Source organism: Mesoplodon bidens (genome assembly GCF_964165515.1).
Source record: "Mesoplodon bidens genome assembly, chromosome: 4".
NCBI classification, from domain to species: Eukaryota; Metazoa; Chordata; class Mammalia; order Artiodactyla; family Ziphiidae; genus Mesoplodon; species Mesoplodon bidens.
In genome coordinates, this window is record NC_138160.1 from 34,524,402 (window position 1) to 34,548,451 (window position 24,050).

The following is a 24,050-nucleotide window of genomic DNA, read 5'->3' on the forward strand; positions in this document are numbered from 1 at the left end:
AAAATGTCTAGAATAAAACATAGGAGAAAACTTCCTGACATCGGTCTGGGCAATAATTTTTTGGATATAACATCAAAAGAACAGGGAACAAAAGCAGAATAGACAAGTGAGACTGAATCAAACTAAAAAGCTTCTGCATAGCAAAGAAAACAAACAGAGTGAAAGGGAAACCAACAAAATGGTAGAAAATATTTGCAAATCATATGTCTGATAAGGGGTTAATATCCAAAATATATAAGGAATTTATACAACTCAATAGAAAAAAAATAATGCCATTAAAAAAGGGCTAAGGACCTGAATAAACATTTTTCAAAAGAAAACATACAAATGGCCAACAGGCATATGAAAAGATGCTCAACATCACTAATCATGAGGGACATACAAATCAAAACCACAATGAGATAGAATGGCTCACACCTGTTAGAATGGCTACTATCAAAGAGACAAAACATAACTAGTGTTGGTGAAGATGTGGAGAAAAGGGAACTCCTGCACACCATTAGTGGGAATATAAATTTATACAGCCATATGGAAAAGAGTATGGTGGTTTCTCAAAAAAGTAGAAGTAGAACTACCATATGATCCAGCAATCCCACTTCTGGGTATATATCCGAAGGAAATGAAATCAGTGTCTTGAAGAGATATCTGAAAGTAAATGTTTATTGCAGCATTATTCACAAAAGCCAAGATATGGAAACAACCTAAATATCTATTGACAGATGAATGGATAAAGAAAATGGGATATATATATGTGCGTGTATGTGTGTGTGTGTGTGTGTGTGTGTATATATATATAATTCAGCCTTAAAAAGAAGGAAATCCTGCCATTTGCAACAACATGATGAAACTGGAGGACATTATACTAAGTGAAATAAGCCAGACACAAAAAGACAAATACATGATCTCACTTAAATATAGAATCTAAAAGAGTCAAACTAATACAAGCACAGAGTACAATGTTGGTTGCCAGGCGCTGGGAGGTGGGGGAAACAGGGAGATGTTAGTTAAAGGTACAAAGTCTTGGGCCTCCCTGGTGGCGCAGTGGTTGAGAGTCCGCCTGCCGATGCAGGGGATACGGGTTCGTGCCCCGGTCTGGAAGGATCCCATATGCCGCGGAGCGGCTGGGCCCGTGGGCCATGGCCGCTGGGCCTGCGCATCCGGAGCCTGTGCTCCGCAACGGGAGAGGCCACAACAGTGAGAGGCCCGCATACCGCAAAAAAAAAAAAAAAAAAAAAAAAAAAAAAAAAGGTACAAAGTCTTAGTTATGCAAGATGAATAGGTTCTGGAGATCTAATGTACAGCATGGTGACAAGAGTAACAATAGTGTATCGTACAACTGAAATTTGCCAAGAGGGTAGACCTTAAGTGTTCTTACAGTAGAAACAAACAACATAAAAATGGTAACTGTGCAAGGTGATAGATATGTTAGCTAGCTTGATTGTGGTAATCATTTCATAATGTATATGTACATCAAAACATCAAGTTGCACACCTAAAAATATACAATTCCTATTTGTCAATTATATCCCACCCAATAAAGCTAGGAAAAAGAAGAATAAGTCACCCAACTCCTCAAAAGTGAAGTTGTAATCTCCACCCTAGCCCAGAGAACTGACACCATGAACCTTCTTGACAATTTGGATCACATCTACCCTTCCACAATTAGGCATATGCATATGGATGATGGTGGCTGTCTACATGTTTTTCATCTCCCAAATTCTCATCAAAGCTATGTGAATCTATCTGATTGAGCACTAGAAACCTCCTGTGAACTCAGGCTTCTCAAATTGGTGAGGGGGAGGTGGCAATTTCCTGCCACCTTCCCCTTGCCAAAGTGAGTTCAAACACCCAAACTGAGATACTCTGGCCCTTATCAGATGGGATAAAAATGGTTTTACCCATACAGACATATTAAAAAAAAAAACCTAACAACTATATACATCACCTGTTCTCTTAACCAGAAATAAATAATCTAAGTTAACAAAAATATCTAGTTGAAATCAGTTCAGTGTAGAGTTATATTCTGCACATTAAAATTATTCCCCTGGGATAGTCTCAAAATTCATAAAGGTGTCAACTTTGTATTGTATAGAGTATCTAGGTTAAGGCATGATCTTTGGGGTCAGACAAGGCTGGATTTGAACATCAGCTTCACTACTTACTACCTGATCCTTGGCCTCAACTTCATCATCTATGAAATGGAGGTGATAACACCTGTTACATACAGCTGTTGTGAAAATAACTGAGATATGCCCATGAATTTCAGAAAGGAGCCGGCAGCAGGGAAGCAATCAGTCGGTGTTAGCCGTGAGTATTCATATCATTAATGGAGGCAGCGTGTGACTAATCTGTACCAGGCGTTAATTTAAATGTCACTAACATTGGACTTTGGAACGCCCAGACACAAAATGTTGGAGCCTGAGGACACTTAAAGTTGACGCACTCCAGCTCTCATTTTCCAGATAAGGATTTGAGACCCAAAAGATTCAAGTTGTCGTCCAAACTCACAGAGACAGTATGGGGAACTCAAATCAGAACCTCAGCTTCTGGGAACCAGTCTGACACTATTTCTTCTAAATCAGAGCTCATGTGTTTTCCTTTATCTTCCCAGGAAATAACTTGTGAGATTAATATAATTAAAATTGGAAGACTTTTCCTGAGTACACCCCAGCATGGGGTCTGGCCGAGGCAAAACCAACTTCGAGGATAAATGCGTTTACCTTCCCTGGTTATAGTTCACCACATTGTGAAGCAAAAGAAACCAAAGAAGCCAACTACTGTAGGTGCATTTTGTTATCTTTTAGGCCTATTTATTCAGTGTGTATTCAATTTCATGGGCAAATCATCCTATCTTTTCAGCAACTGCATTTTCTGAACAGAAAAAAAAATCTGGAAACTTGTACTAACAATGAGATGAAATATCTAAAGTACAGACACATTATTCTTGAAAATTCAGTCACAAAATTTTACCTACCAACCATTTCTGTCATTGCACTTTTTTTTTTTAACGCCCCCTCCCATGCAATTTAGACATATTCCTGAAAAGTACATCACATTTTGGGGCTGACCTCATTCTTTTTACTTTAGCCACCATGAAGCCCCATTTTAAAAATATTCTCTAAAGTGACTGTCTTTTATGTGCCATCACCAAATACCAACTGAGTGGTCCATGATACCACTCTGATGGCCATCTGATGGAAAATCATGCTCATTATGACTGAGTCCAAACTTAGCATATCATTATTTTCAAATTGTTTCAAGGAGCTATTTTTTTGAGCTGTTATAGCGATTGTAGGTTGGCTTCCGTAAAGAATTTTTCCATCCTGTCTGTGGGAGCCCCCAGCAACTTCTCATTCACACCAAGAAGGTCCTCTTCTCACGCCAGAGCCTAAGATTGCTACATTCTGCTGAGAGACACAAAGCAGGTTCAAAAATCATAGTGCAGCCTTTCAGCTGATGGGGTGAAGGATTGGTATATCTGGAACTGAGACCTATTACATCATCCTTGCCATGGCTCCAGGTGGCAGAGGTCACTTCAGAGGTGGCCTCCTGTCCTAAACAAGCCCCTTCTAGTCATAAAACAGACAACAGCTGAAATCACCTAGTCCAACCCTCTCATGATACAGAAAGATGAACCAAGGTTCAGAAAGGTGAAATTACTCACCAAATGTAAATACAGATCTCCTGACTTCTAACTCAGGGCTTTGACGTGGCATGCCTAAGTCTGCGGCACCCCTCACAGCTCTCACTTCTGCTCTGACATCTCCACAAAGTTCCAGGGGATTCCCTGAATCTCCCTCTTCTCACCTCACGCTTCCCCAGACTCACCCTGACTTCATTTTATGTATGTCTTCATTACAATCTTTTTTTAAGGAGCCCCAAGTCCTAAGTACGTTAAAGTACTGAGGTCAGATGAAATTTTTAATATAAAACCATAACACTGTTGTCAAAGGGAGGAAAATAATAGCGACCTGACCTTCAGAGAAATGGAGAAGTGATCAAACCACACCGCTATTTTTACCTGCCTGTAATTATAAAAAGATTTGTATGAGTGTAATTGAACGCATTGTCACATGCACAGTGGTTCAGAACTCTCAGGGACAGATCACATTAAAGTAACTAAATTCAATATAGCCTGATCTCTTTTTTCTGCCACTGAGCTACATGTTCTGGGAGTATTAATAAATCAATCTGGGCCTCAATTTTCTCATCTGTAAAATAAAGTATTTGAAACGGGGGAAGGTGGTCAAAAGGTACAATTTCTAGTTATAAAATAAATAAATGCTGAGGTTGTAATGTACAGCATGCTGACTATAGTTAATAACACTGTACTGTATATTTTAAAGTTGCCAAGAAAGTAGACCTCAAAAATCCTCATAGCAAGAAAGAAATATTTGTAACTATCTGTGGTGATGGATGTTAACCAGACTTACTGCAGTTATTATTTTGCAATATATACAAATCTCAAATCATTATGTGGTACAGCTGAAACTAATATAATGTTCTATGTCGATTATATCGCGATTTAAAAGAGAAAAAAATGAAGCATTTGGACTGCATGATTTCTAATTTCCCCTCTAGGACTAAATACTATTGCATGTTTCTAAACACTCAGTATGAAGGATGATGCAGGAGGAGTTTGGAGGGCCAAGAAAAGAGTCTGAGGGTTGTAGGAACAGAGGAGACAATCTTCCTTCTTCTTTCAAACCTACGGTCTTCACCTTCATTATGAGCCGAGAGGCTTTAGTCCTGGTTCCTTCAAACCTATCCTCCTTCTTATCTCTTTCACCATTTTACCTACTGGAGTACACAAGCTCAATGGATGCTTTTACATGTAAATATTGATAAGGAGGTTAAATCTGTCAATCCTTTATACTTAATACGAATCAATTTAAGCAAGCAATTAAGATGTTCCTTCTTAAGAACTGGTGGGCCTTTTGATGAATCCAATCATGAAAACTAGATACATTTTGGATATCAGAGAACATAAATGGGGAACAGGTCTTTGCAGGGAGATACACGGGCACTGGGCCACATCAGTAGTGAGACAAGTATCTAAAATGAAGAACAAAGCAGCAGAAACAGAGTCTGGAAAATGCTGCACAAACCCTGGGCTTAACTTGGAGTTTTTCTAGGGCCTTGGTATGAGCCACTACCTTGAGCTTTGAGCATCTGTTCTGCCTATTCTGGGCTAAGTTCCTTGATGCAGTGGTGGCAAACGAGGGGATTTAGCATTGCCCCAAATTTAGCAACACCTCAGCTCCATTTTCCGCTGGGAAGCAGAGGCAGAAAAGCCCTTGTCTGAGCCCAATGCATGAGCCAGGGAGTCCCAGAGTCCAAGCAACTGACAATATCACAGCATCTGAAGAATAGGACTTTGAGGACTACAAAATTACCAACTGTAAGAAAAAGAGGAACACCACCACTCTGATGCAATCATTCATCAGCAACAGACTAACATTAATTTCACAGATTATCTGTAATAATATTCACCTTTGCCTTAAGAAGTCATTCAGCACAATCCCTAAATCATTTTTAAAAACCATATTCTAGGGGGCTTCCCTGGTGGCGTGCGCAGTGGTTGAGAGTCCGCCTGCCGATGCAGGGGACACGGGTTCGTGCCCCTGTCTGGGAAGATCCCACATGCCGCGGAGCGGCTGGGCCCATGAGCCATGGTCCCTGAGCCTGCGCGTCCAGAGCCTGTGCTCCGCAACGGGAGAGCCCACAACAGTGAGAGGCCCGCGTACCGCAAAATAAATAAATAAATAAATAAAAACCATATTCTATTAGTGCCTTTATGACTGTAGAAACAGAAACTCACTGGGCCTAGCTAATGCAACAAAAAATGGGGGAGAGGGCTATAATATGTGGGGTAGACTCAGTTCCTCACTATGCAATTACCCACTCCCTTTTTCTAGCATTAGGCAATGGATAATGATGGGCCTCAGCCAGGGCACACTCTGCCCACTTTCCCAACCTCCTTTTCTGCTGGAGGTGGCCAAGCGATCCAGTTCTAACTGATAAATGTAAAAGGGAAGCTTCTGGGAAAGTTTTCCTTTCCAGGCAAAAGGCACAGATAAAGCTGTTGCTATCCCTTCCTCCTTGAACAAGGACTAGATGTTTGGAACTACAGTATCCATCATGCAATTATGAGGGGACAAATATATGGGAAAGAGAATCACAGAGCTGCCACTCCGACATCACTAAGCCTCTGAATCTACGCCAGCAGCCAACTCCCTCCTGACTACCTATTTTGAAGGCAAAGTATTTGAATAGCCTCCTTAACTTCAAGTATTCTCTTTTTCTTTCTGCTAAAACCATTCCTAACTAGTAGGAGGAATCTCATGAAACCCAAGGCCAAAGTTGAAGCAACCTTGACCTAATCTCTTGATACCAACTGCATCCAATGACCTAACCGAAATTCCACTCCAGCCTCCCTTGACCATGCTGATTTCACTCCCATTTTGTGTATTTCATAATAAACTACTCATTTTCTATCTTGCTTCTGAAAAATAAAGACGCATTTACCATTAAGATCTTTCTGAACTGTTTTTCTGTGGGGTTTTGTTTTTTCTGAAACATTAACTTTCAATTTACTTTAATTAAATTCAATATAAGATAACATTTGTTTCTTTTTATGAAAAGTACCCAAAACTAATTGAATTGGATAATCCTGATGCATGCATTTCAAAGACTTGCAATTAGAGTTAACATTTTAAGTGCAATGGGCAAATATCACATATCATAATTGACTCATATACTTCTTCACCCATAGCATTAGTCATATACATTCATTAAGGAAGTTCATTAAAGCCATCAACCTTACCATGCTATCATTACTATGTGATCATTTTTAAAATAAAATAAGTTTATTCATGAAGAATGTCCTTGAAAGTAAAAGTTTATCCACACATCCACCTTTGGCACAGGACAGAGAATACTTACTGTACAAGGAGTCAGGAAATATGAATTCTTGAACCAATTCCTTTGAATTTGATGCATACACTTTGGTAAATCGCTGAACTCCAGACTTTCGTGTTCTAAGCAATAATAGAGTCATGAACTAAGTCTCTGAAATGTATCTGATGCAGCTCTAAAATTCTAAGAGGCTAGGATCTTGCATCACATGGAATTCCCAGAGTTGTTTGTCTTAAACTCTAGCAAAGACCAAAATTAGCTAAGAGTGGCAGTTGGAATGAGCAGACATCAGATGAGGGTACTTCCTAATTTAATATGCTCTCAAAAGAAGTAAGGGCAGAAGCCTTTCCTAGCAGGAAAAAAAAAGTGAACTTCAAACTCAATGTGCTTTCTTAGGCATTTAATCACACAAACGACCCTTCATGTACATTTTTAAATCACCCTCTTCCCTTTGTGTTCAAAACAAGACATACAAATTAAGGGAAAGGGAAAATCACCACTCTCTCTGCCTGATACTAAGAGTTAGCATTTTGGTTTTGCTGCTCTATGTTAGAGATAAAGATGAGAAGGTTTTGTGTGTGTGTGTGTGGTACGCGGGCCTCTCACTGTTGTGGCCTCTCCCGTTGCGGAGCACAGGCTCCGGACGCGCAGGCTCGGCGGCCATGGCTCACGGGCCCAGCCGCTCCGTGGCACGTGGGATCCTCCCGGACCGGGGCACAAACCCACGTCCCCTGCATTGGCAGGCGGACTCTCAACCACTGCGCCACCAGGGAAGCCCCGGACTTGTTTTTTAATGCTACATAAAGAGATCTGAAGTTACTCAAGTGAGTGTGTATTCAATCTGAAAGCAGTCAAGCTGTTTCAGCTATACTGGAATGTCCCTTAAAATTGTTATCTCCATTTCTAATTGAGAAATTCCTGCGGGACAGAAGGAAAAGAAATAAGGTCACTTTATGCGCTACTTAGGAATCCCTAAAGGAAATTAAGAGAAAAGGCCCTAATACGTTAGTATTTTGTTGGTAACTGGGAGGGATTTCAGAGATGATTAAAGGGAAGTGTGGAAAATACAATCTCTCTTAAATTTATTTCAATTTTTAGAATGTTTAAAGTCATAGATTTGCTCCATATTGTAATCTTGAATAAATATATTAAATTTTATATAGCGTGTCCTGATTCTTAATAATTACCATTTAAAAGATGAGTATTAAAAAAAAAACACCTCAATACACACACTCTTTATTTATTTTCATTTACATCACCAAACTGTAGTTCATAAGAGTCTCTTCATGTACTAAAACCAAATTAGGTTTTTTGAGTGTACTGAATGTCTTTGCAACCCTTTTATCTCAGAATGGGCAATATGAATTATGTGGCACAAATGAATCTTTGAAGCCACTGCCTCATAAAGCTGCTTAGGTTTAAATTTATAATCTGAATTGTGCAGTCAGTTTTGAGCTAAGCAAAATATGATTCCTCAATCCACTATCTCTTGGAATTTTAGAGCCCAAAGACCCTAGTGGTCATCAGATGCAACCACTAAGCTGATGCTGAAATGCCCCTAAGCTGATGCTCTGTATTCCCCTTGCTGTAACTTGTTCCAGCAAACAAGCTGCTCAGTACTGCCGATCACACCAGACAAACTGTACTATGGTAAAACAGCTCCAATCACTAGCCATGCCTTTGGATGACTAAGCCCAGATCTGTTTCCAGAGGCTTCCATCCTCTGCCCTGCTTCTGCCCCCACAGATACCAAGATGTTATCTTCCTTTCATACATCTGCCCTGTGGCTATAAAAACCACATTCTTGTTCCTGCCTTGGATTTCTATTTTTCACATTAAAACATCACCTTCCCCTTCAACTCATGTGACTTGATTTTAAGCCTCCTTTCATCCTGGCTGCCCTCCTCTAACTCGCTAGGTTCCCAGTCATTTTTTACTACTGTATACATAGAGCAGAACACAATGACCCCAGTATAATCAGTTGGCCCACAGTCCCTATGTAGAAATGAATAATATACTTTTACTGTTGTGTTATTGATGATGTTATTATTATTTACCATGACAGGGACAAATGCCTTAATGTAATCTTTTTTCAAAAAGGATATTCCCGCATCTGTAAAATGAAGAGGTTGCATGAGACCAACAAAGGAGCTGTTTCATCAATTGCAACTTCATGCAAAGACCAATATGATAAAAAAAAAAAAAAAAAAAAAAAAAAAAAAAGGCCAGGCAGGGAGTTTCCTGGTTAAAAGCAACAGTATGGAAAGCAATCTACAAATGCAATGCAATCCCTATTAAAATTCCAATGGCATTTCCACAGAAATAGAACAAATAAATCTAAAATTGGCAGGGAACCACAGAAGACCTCAACAGCCAAAAGAATCTTGGGAAAGAACAAAGCAAGAAGCATCACAGATAGATTTCAAACTATATTACAAAGCTATAGTAATCAAAAGAGTATGTACTGGTATAAACACAGACACATAGATCAATGGAACAGAATAGAGAGCCCAGAAATTAACCCACATTTACATGGTCAATTACTCTAAGACAAAGGAGGCAAGAATATACAATGGGGAAACAACCATCTCTTCTATAAATGGTATTGAGAAAACAGGACAGCTACATGCAAAAGAATTAAACTGGATTACTTTCTTATACAAAAATCAACTCAAAATGGATTAAAGACTTAAATGTAAGGCCCCAAACCATAAAACTCCTAGAAGAAAACATAGGCAGTACGCTCTTTGACACTGATCTCAGCAATACTTTTTTGGATATGTCTCCTCAGACAACGGAAACAAAAGCAAAAATAACAAATGAGACTACATCAAACTAAAAAGCTTCTGCACAGCAAAGAAAACCATCAACAAAATAAAAGGGCAAACTACTGAATGGGAGAAATATTTGCAAATCATATATCTGATAAGGTGTTAATATCCACAATATATAAATAACTCATACAATTCAGTAACCAAAACAAACAAACACACAATCCAAATAAAATATGAGCAAAGGATCTAAGTCAACATTTTTCCAGATAAGACATACAGATGGCCAACAGATACATGAAAAGATGCTCAACATTACTAGTCATCAGGGAAATGCAAATCAAAGCCACAATGAGATATCACCTGACACCTGTCAGAATGTCTATTAACAAAAAGACCACAAGTAACAGAAATAACAATTGTTTATGAGGATGCTGAGAAAAGGTAGTACTTGTGCACTGTTCATGGGAATGTAAATTGGTGCAGTCACTATGGAAAATAGGATAGAGGTCCCTCAAAAAATTAAAAACAGAACTACCATAACATCCAGCAATTCCACTTCTGAGTACTGATCTGAAGAAAACAAAAACACTAACTTAAAAAGATATATGCATCCCCATAATCATCGCAGCATTCTCTACAATAGCCAAGATATAGAAGCAAACTAAGTGGAGATATATATTTGTGACAACATGGATGGACTTGAGGGTATTGTGCTAAGTGAAATAAGTCAGAGAAAGACAAATACCATATGATCTCACTATACGTAGAATCTAAAAAAAGAACAAAAACAAGAAACAAAACAAAACTGAGCTCACAGATACAGAAACAGATTGGTGGTTGCCAGAGGCAAGGGGTGGGGGGGGCAAAATGGTTGAAGAGGGTCAAAAGGTACAAACTTCCAGTTATCAAATAAATGTCATGGAAATGTAATGTACAGCATAATGACTATAGTTAATAACACTATATTGTATATTTAGAAGTTGCTAAGAAAGTAAATCTTAAAAGTTCTCATCACAAGAAAAAAATAATTTTAACTATATGTGGCAATGGATGTTAACCAGACATTGTGGTGATCATTTTGCAATATATACAAATATCAAATCATTATATTGTACACCTGAAACTAATATAATGTTACATCTCAATAAACTTTTTTAAACTTTTAAATTTAAAGTTTTTCTACAAAGTAAGAGTATGGACAGGATAGGGGAAGCTGGATGTCTGCCTACTTGAACACCTCCTCACCACAATCCCCACTTCCAGCTTTCTCAAATGTTCTATGAAGACTTAGACCCTTGTTCTGAAAACCCAACCCCAAACCCATGGTCCTCTGGAAAATGAAGAAAAACTTTCTCAGAGTGTTACTTGCCTCTGAAAACCTTCAAGTGGTGAGACAATTTACATTCCCCAGTCCTGGGTATTACACCAACACCATATTGTTCACTTATACCTTTTTTTAACAGTAAATTCAAGAAGCTTTTTTTGTTGCTAATTTTTGGGCTTTGATAGCTTTGTTTGGTTTTGGCTTTGCAAATCACCTTCATGCAGGAAAACTGTAAACGAGGGGCCTTATACATGAAAATCAATTTAACTCCATATTTATTTAATTCTTAATTCTTTTCATTAAGAATTAAGAAGGATTAAAAAAAACAAAAGCAAAGAAATTTTAATAAGTAAGATAAGGAGCCCAAAAATAAACCCACACACTTATGGTCAATTAATCTATAACAAAAGAGGCAAGAATATACAATGAAGAAAAGACAATCTCTTCAATAAGTGGTGCTGGGAAAACTGAACAGCTATATGTTAAAAAAAAAAAAAATGAGATCAAAACATTTCCTAACACCATATACAAAAATAAACTAAAAATGATTTAACCTAGATGTAAGACCTGAAACCATAAAACTCCTAGAAAAGAACATAAGCAGAACACTTTTTGACATAAATCATAGCAATGTTTTTGGATCTGTCTCCTAAAGCAAAAGAAATAAGAGCAAAAATAAATAAATGGGGCCTAATTACACTGTAAAGCTTTGGCACAGCAAAGGAAACCATCAACAAAACAAAAAGACAACTTACCAAATGGGAGAAAATATTTGCAAATGGATATTTGCAAATATTTGCAAATGACAAACAAGGGTTTAGTATCCAAAATATATAAATACCTCATCCAACTTAATATCAAAAAAAAAGATTAAAAAATGGGCAAAAGATCTGAATAGACATTTTTCCAAAGAAGACATATAGATGGCTAACAGGTACATGAAAAGATGCTCAACATCACTAATCGTCAGAGAAATGAAAATCAAAACCACAATGAGAGGGAATTCCCTGGTGGTCCGGTGGTTAGGACTCCGCACTCTCACTGTCGAGGGCTCAGGTTCAATCCCTGGTCAGGGAACTAAAAGCCCACAAGCTGCGGGACGTGGCCAAAAAAAAACCACAATGAGATATTACCTCACACCTATCAGAATGGCTATCATCAAAAAGACCACAAGTAACAAATGTTGGTGAGGATGCAGAGAAAAGGGAGCCCTCCTACACTATTGATGGGAATATAAATTGGTGCAGCCACTATGGGAAACAGGATGGAGGTCTCTCAAAAAATTAAAATAGAATTACCATATGACCCAGCAATTCCACTCCTGGGTATATATGTATACAAAGAAAACAAAAACACTAATTTGAAAAGATACATGCTCCCCAATGTTCATAGTAGTATTATTTACAACAGCCAAGATACTGAGGCAACCTAAGTGTCCATCAAGAGATGGACAGATAAAAAAAAATGTGGTATGTATATATATATATATACATACATACACACATATATATACATATATATGTATATATACGCAATGGAATATTACTCAGCCATGAAAAGAATGAAGTTCTGCCATTTGTAACAATGTGGATGGTCCTAGATAGTATTATACTTAGTGAGGTCAGAGAAAGACACTATGTTATCACTTACATGTGGAATCTAAAAAATAAAACAAATTTATATTATAAAACAGAAACAGACTCACAGATGTAAAGAACAAACTAGTGGTTACCAGTGGGGAGAGGGACTAGGGGAGGGGCAAAATAGGGGTTTGGGATTAAGAGACACAAACGACTATGTATAAAATAAATAAGATACAAGGATATATTGTACAGCACAGAGAAATCCAGCCATTATTTGATAATAACTTTAGTGTATAATCTCTAAAAATAGTGAATCACTATCTTGTACACCTGAAACTAACATTATAAATCAACTATACTTCAATAAAAAAATAATAATAAGCTAAAAAAGTAAAATATATTATAAGACATATATGTCTAAAGAATAAGAGAAAAACAAAAAGAGGAAAACAGGGGAAAGGGATGAAATGGAGAAAGAAGGAAAGGTAATCAGAGATACAAAACCTCTTCCACAGAAGCAAGAGAGGGAGAGAAGGAAAGGGATAACACAAAGGATGGCAGTACATTGGAAGGAGATGGCGAGTCCAGTAGTGAAGCACACATGGGATGTCATCTTGTTTCTCTCCACACCCATCCAAGAGCAGAACCCCGACGTCCTGGGCACCACCTCCCAGAGGTTCATGGTAGTGAGAACCAGCCCTTCTAGATGAGATCACTGCCCTTTCCATACCTGTAGGAAAGAAGTGTCCATCCCAACACCCAATCTTCTTCTCATCAGCTCACCCCCAGTACTAAGAATGCTGACAAAGTCTAGTTTATACTTTTCGGATTCCTGGGTTTTGTGGGATTTTCACTTTTCTACATAATTTACACAAAAAAGCCTCAAAGTTTTTAAAAGATAATAATTGCAGCCATTAAAGATGAAAAGCACATCTAGGGTCACATCTCCAATCTCTCATTTTGCAAATGGAGAAACTATGGCTCGACACTGAGATGACTTTCCCAGGGTCTCATAGCCTGGCAAGGAGGTAGCCATGAACTAGATCAGGGAGGGAGCAGAGAATCGGTGCTATCAACATGAAGGCAGATCATTTTCTGAAAAATGACACCACGAAAACAGCCTGAGTCTTTGTCACCTCAAGTTTTCTCCACCATACATCTGCAGACTTGGCTCTGTCATGTTACCACTTCCTGATGTGGGGATTGTTTTCCTTTCAAGAATAATTAAACAGTACAAGCCAATAAACTCTAGAATGATAAATGCCCTCTTATCTCAACATTTTCTTCCCAGAAGATGGAATATTACAAACAAGAAAAATTCTTTTCACCAAAATAATAAACATTTATTGTAAGACACAAACAGGACAGTAAAGAAAGCCTGGGGTGATTTTACTTTCTGTCAGTGCAACATTTTCTCCAAGTCCTTGGTGCTGTCAGCCCAGGGTGGACACACAGAGAGTGAGGCTGGTGAACTGATCCTGAATTCCAGTTTGGCCACACTCTGAGTCCAATCGCCCACTGAGATATGGCGCTGTGGCATCAGTTCCACTTAAGCAAATTCCAAGCAATTAACTTGTCTGCCTCAAACCCACCCACCTAGAGGCAAATGCAGTGCCCACATCAACCAAAAGTCCCAAGACCCACTCATTACTACATCTCCAAAGAGATTGGTCCCAATGCCCAGAGGGCCGTAATGGAGAAAGTCTCCCTGCTCTACGATACAGGTTATTTCTGTGAGGTAATACAAGCCGCTCAACAACACGCAGCGACAGCCTGGGATCTCATTCTACTCCCCAAGGAGATGATGGACCTTATATCATCTTTAGCCTTAAGTCCTCTCCAACTCTTACAGATACACTGAAAGCTCCCATGATCCTGACCTCACAACTGAAAGAATCCAAGTCAAAAGACTCTTATTTCACTGATACACTGAATTGAAGTGAACAGGTTATGAGCACTTATTGAGCACGTACTGTGTACAGGGCACCATACCAGTGGTTGCACAGTTGTGCCTGGGGAGAGTGAAAGGCAAGTACATCCTAACATAAAACTGTTCTCATTCCAATTTTGTAGAAGTTGTTAATGCAGATTACTAGTGGCCTTTTTCTTGTTCCCACTCCTGTCCTCCTCTGCACACTGTTCTTACTAACACCTCTCTAAGAAAGTAATATGGAAAATTTTAGGTTAAGCAAGACAATTCAAAAGAATTCTTTGCTAATCTGAAACTCAGAGATGATACCTGAATATCACTAACCCTTGCTATTGGAATCCCTTATTACTCCTCTTGGTTTGGTTTTGTGGAGATGGGGGAGGGAACATGGTCACAGATCATCCCTGACAGTACAACAGCATTTCCCAAGCAGAGAATATTCCTGCTGCAGCTTCTAATCCACACTTTGCGTCACAGTTTTTCTACTTAAAGCACAGGTGCTGAAGTCCCTTCCTCCCAATGATCCTGTCACTGTTCATGATGACCCTGTCTGCCAACCACGTCAAAGTCTCCAGATGTTAGTTGGAAGACCTGGTGCCTCTTCTCGCCTTAAACAATCCTCTACAATAAACAGCCAATGCACAGAGAAATGACCTTTGTAATCTAGGACGCAGAGATGAGGGCACATGTGTGCAGGTGGGATGCTCCCCAGTGTAGGTGCATGTACCACTGGTGCCCTTGGAAATTCAACGGCAATAGACTAAGATGTGATCTTGCCAAAGGCAAGGAACATATTATGTGGCATTTGATGAATTCCTCTAGCCTTATAAATCTGATTCTTTACTCTGTGCCCCTAAGAGATCTGAAATTAAAGAGATCAGCATTATTGAATTTTGTAGAAAACACAGCTATAGGACTGATGCACTTAACTTCCTTTACTGAGCATTCTATTACAAAGAAAATGGATAACTTTGATTCAAGAAGCTGGAGGAAATAGGAGGGAAAAAATATAGCCAACATCTTCTACTAGAGGGTAATATGAGAAATAATTTATGCTGACCCTTTCCTTGAAGTGCTAATAGTTTACAGGTAAAATTTCCCAAGATTTTTTCACATACTAATATATATTAAGCCCCATTCATGTGCATCACAAGGTGCCAAGTATAGCAAGTCAAGAACGAAGGACAACAGAAAGCAATTGGTCACTGACTTAAAATGTTTACATTTTGCAAGTGATAAGCTTAGTACCAATTGCTTAGTATTTCTCAAAGAGTCACCTGTTGGTGCTCGGCATCAGAACCACCATGACAGCCTTACAGAAATGCAGAGGCCTGGGTCTCAGCTAATGTCAATGGTTTAGAATCTCTGAGCAAAAGGACTTTTTTCCAGGTTCCCTAGAGATTATGAAGTACACTAAAGTTTGAGACTGCTGCCATAGGAGTGTGATCTCAAGTCTGTATTATTCAGGAGGTTCCACTACAGGCCTCAATGAGGGAATGACTCAATTACATGGGCCTGAGGTTTACTGAGTCTCATCCTCCCATTTCCGTCTTATACTCAAACTCACATTCCAACGGAATTCCTCTGACTTTTAAGGTTGAGAGGAAATTGTTGATGTTCCTGAATTGCCCTTAATAATAGCTTAGCCACACTTGAAGAGCTGAACACAGTAATGCTTGATTAATTTGGACCTGTTAAAGGAGAGACTGCACTAATCTGGGAAAGGTCAAAATCTACTCCTTTTTACTAGAGAGTTTTTCCCCTCTGTGGAATAATAATAATGTATTCTAACTCACAAGCTAAAGCCAAATTTTAGATCTGGGCTTTTGGCCTTTATGTGGTTTGAGATATACTTAAAAATTTCTCAACCACGTCACCTATCCCCTGGTCCATCATTACCAACTGCTGTGAATTTTTTTCCTCCGGTTTAATAGGCATTCTGGTTCTGAATCCAAACAACTAATGGCAAAGAGAAAGAAATATTCATTATTAAAACACACAGGGACTTCCCTGGTGGTCCCGTGGTAAAGAATCCACCTTCCAATGCAGGGGAGGCAGACTTGATCCCTGGTCAGGGAACTAAGATCCCACACGCTGCAGGGCAAATAAGCCTGTGCACCACAACTACTGAGCTTGTGTGCCTCAAGTAGAGAGCCCACATGCCGCAAACTACAGAGCCCACACACTGTGGACCCCGCACACCACAACTACAGAGCCCACGCACCCTGGAGCCCATGCGCCACAACTAAAGAGAAGCCCACGCACCACAACAAAGAGCCCGCATGCCACAATGAAGACCCCACATGCCACAACTAAGACCCAGTGCAGCCAAAAAATAATAATAATAATAAAGAAAAAAATAAATAAAACACACACACACATAATATGACAGGCACTGATTTCCTCAGTTCTTTCTCATATAATTTATTCATCATCATCATAATCCTGGGGTAGATATTATTAGCCCTATTTTACAGTTGAGGATAGGGAATCACATGGCTACTAAATGATAAAACCAGATATGATGCCAGGTCTCAGCCCTCCACATCAGGGAGCTGCCTTTATTATACCAGTCAGCATCTTCCTTTACTGCAAATACACTTGAAGGAAGCTGCATATTTGTTACTCTAGGGAATAAATAGTGCCGTGAAGAAAAGGGGACTTTAAAGTCCCTCAGACTCAGTTTGAATCAAGAATGTGTTCCTCCAACAAGATGTACAACCTCGAGTAAAGTCACTTAATCTCTCTGTGGCTCAGTTTATAAAAGATAAACATCATCTATTAAAACAGGGTACTATGTATTCCCTTCTGATGAAAAGTACTTGAAATTAGGAAGTAACAATGTGAAAGCCTCTAATATCATAGGTAACAGTTAAAAAAACTGTAGCTCATGTTCTTCCTTTTCATTTTTTAAATATCAATTAAATAAAGGTATTTTTCTAAAATATCACTGAGGCAGCTCATGAAGGGAATGGAGAATCAAAAAGAGTAAATCAGGCAAGTAAAGAGTATATGCAGATGGAATAAGAGTACCTGTATAGAAGGAAACAATAGATGGACACCCAAACCAAACTTCTTCTATTTGACAAATTTGTGAAGATCATGCTGATAGAGGTCCCATCATGTCTTGATGAACATAGAAAGCTCACTTAGCAGCATCATATCATAAAGAACAGCTTAAGTAATTCTATGTTCTCATATCCAGTAAAAGTTTCTCCCTTTAAGAATAAGCATGCCCCCTTGAAATCTGAGTTTTGCTATTGCTGAAACATGTTAAGAATCTTTCTTCATAATGCCATACATCATACTGGACTCTATAGCTGACAAAATACTTGTAGCTTCACAAAGTCACCTGAGTAATAAGTACCACATCACCACACCATCAGATGATAAAGACACGTCTCCGTTTCTCCTGTCTTGGCCATCACAACACAATCCCTGAAAGGAGAAGTATTCCCAGCCTCATGTTCCAAGTGAGACAGGCCCTCCTAAGTCCACCACACCACCTCAGAACTAGAAAAGGAAATTCTCAGAGTTCGTCTTGTTCTTGAGACCAGCACACTGAGGGCTATTTCTCTCCTCCCTTGGCCACCATCCTGCTGAGAGCTGCAGCAGAGAACACGTGTCCAGTGGCCCCACATTGTCCTGCTTGGCCATCAGTTCTCATACATCACATCCTTCTTACCTGTTAACCAGAAACCTGAGCTCCCACATCATCCATCATCCCAAGCCTTCTGTACATTTATGACTCTGAACAACTTTCCCAACCATCCTCTACCTCTAAACCCCTTCCCCTTATCTGTCATCAGCAAACACTCTTGTTATGGCTTGAACTGTGCACCCACCCACCCAAATTCCTATGTGTAACTCCTAATCCTCAGTACCTCAGAGTGTGACCTAATTTAAAAGTAGGGTCATTACACACTGATGAAAGAAATTGAAGATGACACAAACAAATGGAAAGATATACTGTGCTCATGGATTGGAAGAATTAATAGTGTCAAAACGACTATACTATCCAAGGCAATCTACAGATTCAGTGCAATCCCTATCAAAATTCCAATGGCATTCTTCACAGAACTACAACATATAACTCTAAAATTTGTATGGAAACACAATAGACCCTGAATAACCAAAACAATCTTGAGAAAGAAGAACCAAGCTGAAAGCATCATGCGCCCTGATTTTAAACTATACTAAAAAGCTACAGTCATCAAAACAGTATGGCATTGGCACAAAAACAGACCCATAAATCAATGGAACATAAGAGAGAGCCCAGAAATGAATCCATACTTATATGGACAATTAATATGAAAAAAGGGGCAAGAATATACAATAGGGAAAGGACAAACTCTTCAGTTAATGATGTTGAGAAAACTAGACAGCTACACGCAAAAGAATCAAACTGGACTACTTTCTTACACCATAAACAAAAATAAATTCAAAATGAATTAAAGACTTAAGTGTAAGACCTGAAACCATAAAACTCCTAGAAGAAAACATAGGCAGTAGGCTCTTTGATATTGGTCTCAGCAATATTTTTTTTTGTATATTTCTCCTCAGGCAAGGGAAACAAAAGCAAAAACAAAAAAATGCAACCTAATTAAACTCAAAATCTTCTGCACAGGAAAGGAAACTATCAACATATGAAAAGACTGCCTACTGAATGGCAGAAGATATTTGCAAATGATATGTCTGACAAGGGGTTAATATGTAAAATACACAAAAACTCATACAACTTAACTTTTAAAAAAATCCAATTTAAAAATGGGCAGAGAACTTGAATAGACGTTATTCCAAAGAAGACATACAGATGACAAATAAGCACATGAAAACATCCTCAACATCACTAATCATCAGGGAAATGTAAATCAAAACCACAATGATATATCACCTCACATTTGTCAGAATGGCTATTATCAAAAACACAGCAAATAACAAGTACTGGCAAGGATGTGGAGAAAAGGGAAGACTTGTGCCCTGTTGGTGGGAATATAAATTGGTACAGCCACTAGGAAAAGAGTATGGAGGTCCCTCAAAAAATTAAAAATAGAACCACCATACAATCCAGCAATTCCACTTCTGGATATTTTTCCAAGGAAAACAAAACTCTAATTTGAAAAGGTATATGCACCCCTATGTTCATTGTAGCATTATTCACAAGAGTAAGATATGGAAGCAACCTAAGTGCCCATCGATATATGAGTGGATAAAGAAGATATGGTGTGTATGCATGTGTGTGTGTGTGTATATATATATATATATATATACACACACACATATATATGTGTGTATATATATATATACATATACACACACACACACATATATGTGTATATATATACACATATATGTGTGTGTGTGTGTATATATATATATGTATATAGTATATGCTCAGAATATTACTCAGCCATAAAAAAAGAATATTACTCAGCCACGAAAGAGAATGAAACCTTGCCTTTGCAACAATGTGGATGAACCTAGAGAGTATTATACTAAGTGAAGTAAGTCAGAGAAAAACAAATACTATATAATTTCACTTACATGTGGAATCTAAGAAAACAAAACAAATGAACAAACACAATAAAACAGAGACAGAGCCACAGATACAGAGAACAAATAGGTGGTTGCTGGGGGTGGGGTGGAAGATGAGAGGAATAGATGAGGGAGATTAAGAGGTACAAACTTTCAGTTACAAAACAAATGAGTCATGGTTATGAAATGTACAGTGTGGGGAACATAGTCAATAATTACATAAAACCTTTGTATGGTGACAGATGGTAACTAGACTTATTGTGGTGATCACTTTGAAACGTATAGAAATATCGAATCACTATGTTCTGCACCAGGAGCTAACATGGTGTTGCTGATCAATACTTCAAAAACAAACAAACAAACTCATAGAAAAAGAGATCTGATTTGTGGTGACCAGAGGCAGGGGTTGGGGGAAGGGTAATTGGGTGAAGGTAGTCAAAAGGTACAAACTTCCAGTTATAAGGTAAATAAGTACCAGGAATGTAATGTACAACATAAATATAATTAACTCTGCCATACGTTATATGTGAATATTGTTAAGAGTAAATCCTAAGGCTTCTCATCAAAAGGAAAAATATATATTTTTTCTGTTTATTTAATCATGTATCTATATGAGATGATGGATTTTCACTAGTCTTATTATGGTAATCATTTCCTGATGTATGTAAATCAAAGTATTATGCTGTACACCTTAAACTTATATAGTGCTGTATGTCAATTATATCTCAATAAAACTGGAAGAAACAAAATTAAAATTTAAAAATAAAATGTAAAAAAACAGGGTCATCACAAACATAAATTAGTTAAGTTAAATTAAGTCATACTGGAGTAGGGTGGACTTTTAACCTAATATGTCTAATATGACTGGTATCCTCATAAAAAGGAGAAATTTGGAAACAGGCACATACTCAGGGAGAACGTCATGTTGGATTTATGTTGCCACAGGCAAGGAACTACCAGAGGCTAGGAGACAGACATGGAACAGATTTTTCCCTGATGGCTTCAACAGGAACATGGCCCTGTCAATGCCTTGATTTCAGACTTCTGGCCTTCAAAACTATGAGACAATAAATTTCTGTTATCCTAAGCCACCCAGTTGGCGGTACTTTCTTATTCAGCTCCAGCCAGCTCATTCCATTCTTCTCTGAACACCTCCTTCTCCTGGCTGTGTTGTGGTGACACGAGTCTCCTCTACAGCCCTCCTGAGAGGAAGATTTATTCCTCTCGCACCCTCTTGTTCCTCAAAGTCTGGAAATGGAGCAGTTATCCACCTTGCGCCCATTGCTCCCTCTAAACCAGTTCTCTCTCTCTGCTCAAAAGCTCAGATCTCTTAAAGTTCAAGTCTAACACTCCGCCTACTTGTTACTGTCATCTACAAATCCCGGTCACTCTGCATCACTTATTGATTAATTTTTGTTTGTTTGTTTGTTTGCTTTTTTTGGTACGCGGGCCTCTCACTGTTGTGGCCTCTCCCGTTGCGGAGCACAGGCTCTGGACGCGCAGGCTCAGCGGCCATGGCCCATGGGCCCAGCCGCTCCGTGGCATGTGGGACCTTCCCGGACCAGGGCACGAACCCGTGTCCCCTGCATCGGCAGGCGGACTCTCAACCACTGAGACACCAGGGAAGCCCTATTGATTAATTTTTATCAGCTGTTACACAAGCTTCTTTCTGCCCCTACTCCTGTCAGAAAATAATTACAGTAATGGCATCAACACTCTGGTGTCTCAGTTCCTCCACCTCCTCAAGTCCAAAGGTCGCTTCCACCAAGCCCAGTCACCCATTCTATCTTGTCATCACCATTAACTGTATCACCTTCAAAACAGCCTCAAACTTCCCACTCTTTGAACACCATGTTCTAAACTTTCAGCTCGGTCACTCTGTACACATTCTGCAGCAATTCTTCGCTTCCATTTACCGAGCCTTCCAACCCACTATCATCCTACTTTCCCTCTTGATCACTCTTCTCATGTCTTCCCTCTCTTCCTGCCCAGTTTGAATTCCATTAGTCCTTAACTAGAGTGACTGCCTTGGAAACACCTTTCACTTTCTCCCTTTTTGTTTTAGCACAACTATATGGCAAAAGCTCCAACTCTGATAAAACCCATCAATCTGCCTACTGTAGATCTCTGTCTGACAAACTGAATTTGCCAGAGTAAAATACATATGTAACTATGCTGTTTGATCTCTCTTTAAAGTTATGACTATAAAAATAGATTTCACAGCTGCCATCCCTCCCTATCAATTATCTACCATCCTCCTAGTCATAACCTCTCATTCCTTGAAAAGTTGCACCCCTGGATTGTGTCTTCCATCACATTTCCTGTGAGTTACTGGTGATCATAATATTCAAATAACTGACCCATTTCATACTATGGAATACTATGACATGTCAGGTTCTTGACCTATTCCTGACAATTGACCTTGCCCTCAACCTTACCTCAAGCACACACTTCAGTGTTTATACCCTAGATTTTGTCATTACTGAGATCCATAATCTCAACTTCCAGCATATCAATCTCTAATGTCTAACTTCTATCTTTCCAGCTCACTCTTTCTTTCATACTCACTCCAAAACCCCCTTGGCTCTGTTGAGACACCCAATCCATTGGTCCTACCACCTACCCTTCTCAAGTCCCTCCTTCACTGTTTACCAAATTTAGATCCAAGATCCATCATTTTAATCACTCCCTGCATACATCCTCACCTAGTTGGCTTCCTTCATACTTATCTGACAAAGCTCAACACTGCTAAAATCTGGACTTCCCTGGTGGCCCAGTGGTTAAGACTCTGCGCTTCCACTGCAGGGGGCACGGGTTCAATCCCTGGTCAGGGAAGTTCCATATGCCACATGGTATGGCAGAAAAAAAAAAAATCTGCTAAAACCTAACTCAATACTTACTGCACATCTGCAACTGAGCAGCTGAATGTGCCTAGAGAAAAACACAGAACTATGCTGACTAATCTTTCAAATATGACCTCAAATCTCAAAAATACTGCCCAGCAACCTTCTACATTCCTCTGACTTTAGCAGTCCACAAACATCTCTTTTCATATCTCTCTCTCTCCCCAAATTTCCATACTAGCTCCATCCTTACTCTTAGCTGAAATTCTTGCCTCTTATTTTCCTAATAAAATAGAATCATTTAGGAAATAATTTCCATACCCTTCCTATACCAAGTTTACCAGCCTATCTCCATCTGTACCCATACCCTCTCCCTTCCCTCCTGTCACATGGATGAACTGTTCCTAATCCTATCTAAAGCTAACCCCTTTTTTAAAATTAATTAATTAATTTGGGGCTGCGTTGGGTCTTCACTGCTGTGCGCAGGCTTTCTCTACTTGCGGTGAGCAGGGGCTACTCTTCGTTGCAGCGCGTGGGCTTCTCATTGCGGTGGCTTCTCTTGTTGTGGAGAACGGGCTCTAGGAGTGTGGGCTTCAGTAGTTGTGGTACGTGGGCTTCAGTAGTTGTGGCTTGCGGGCTCTAGAGTACAGGCTCAGTAGTTGTGGCGCATGGGCTTAGTTGCTCTGCGGCATGTGGGATCTTCCCGGACCAGGGTTTGAACCTCTGTCCCCTGTGTTGGCAGGCGGATTCTTAACTGCTGCACCACCAGGGAAGCCCCTAACCCCTTCTTTAATTATCTTGATTCCATTTCCTTACCCCTGCTCAAAGACTTTGCTTCTACAATTATTCTCTCTTCTGATTGCAACACCAGTTTTCTCTTTACTATACAACTATGCTGTAATATGTCCATCTTAAAAATACCCTCTTTGACCCCACAATCTCCCTCCAGCAGCTGGTCCATTTTTCTATTCTTATTTATAGAAAAACTCCTAAAAAGAGATGCCTGTGATAGCTGTCTTCAGGTTCTCAATCCCTCTAATCAGATGTTAACTCAGCATTCCACCAAGCTCACTCACATCGCCAAGCCCAATCATCAATGCATGGTCCCCATCTCCTAACTCTCAGCAGCATCAAGCACAGTTAA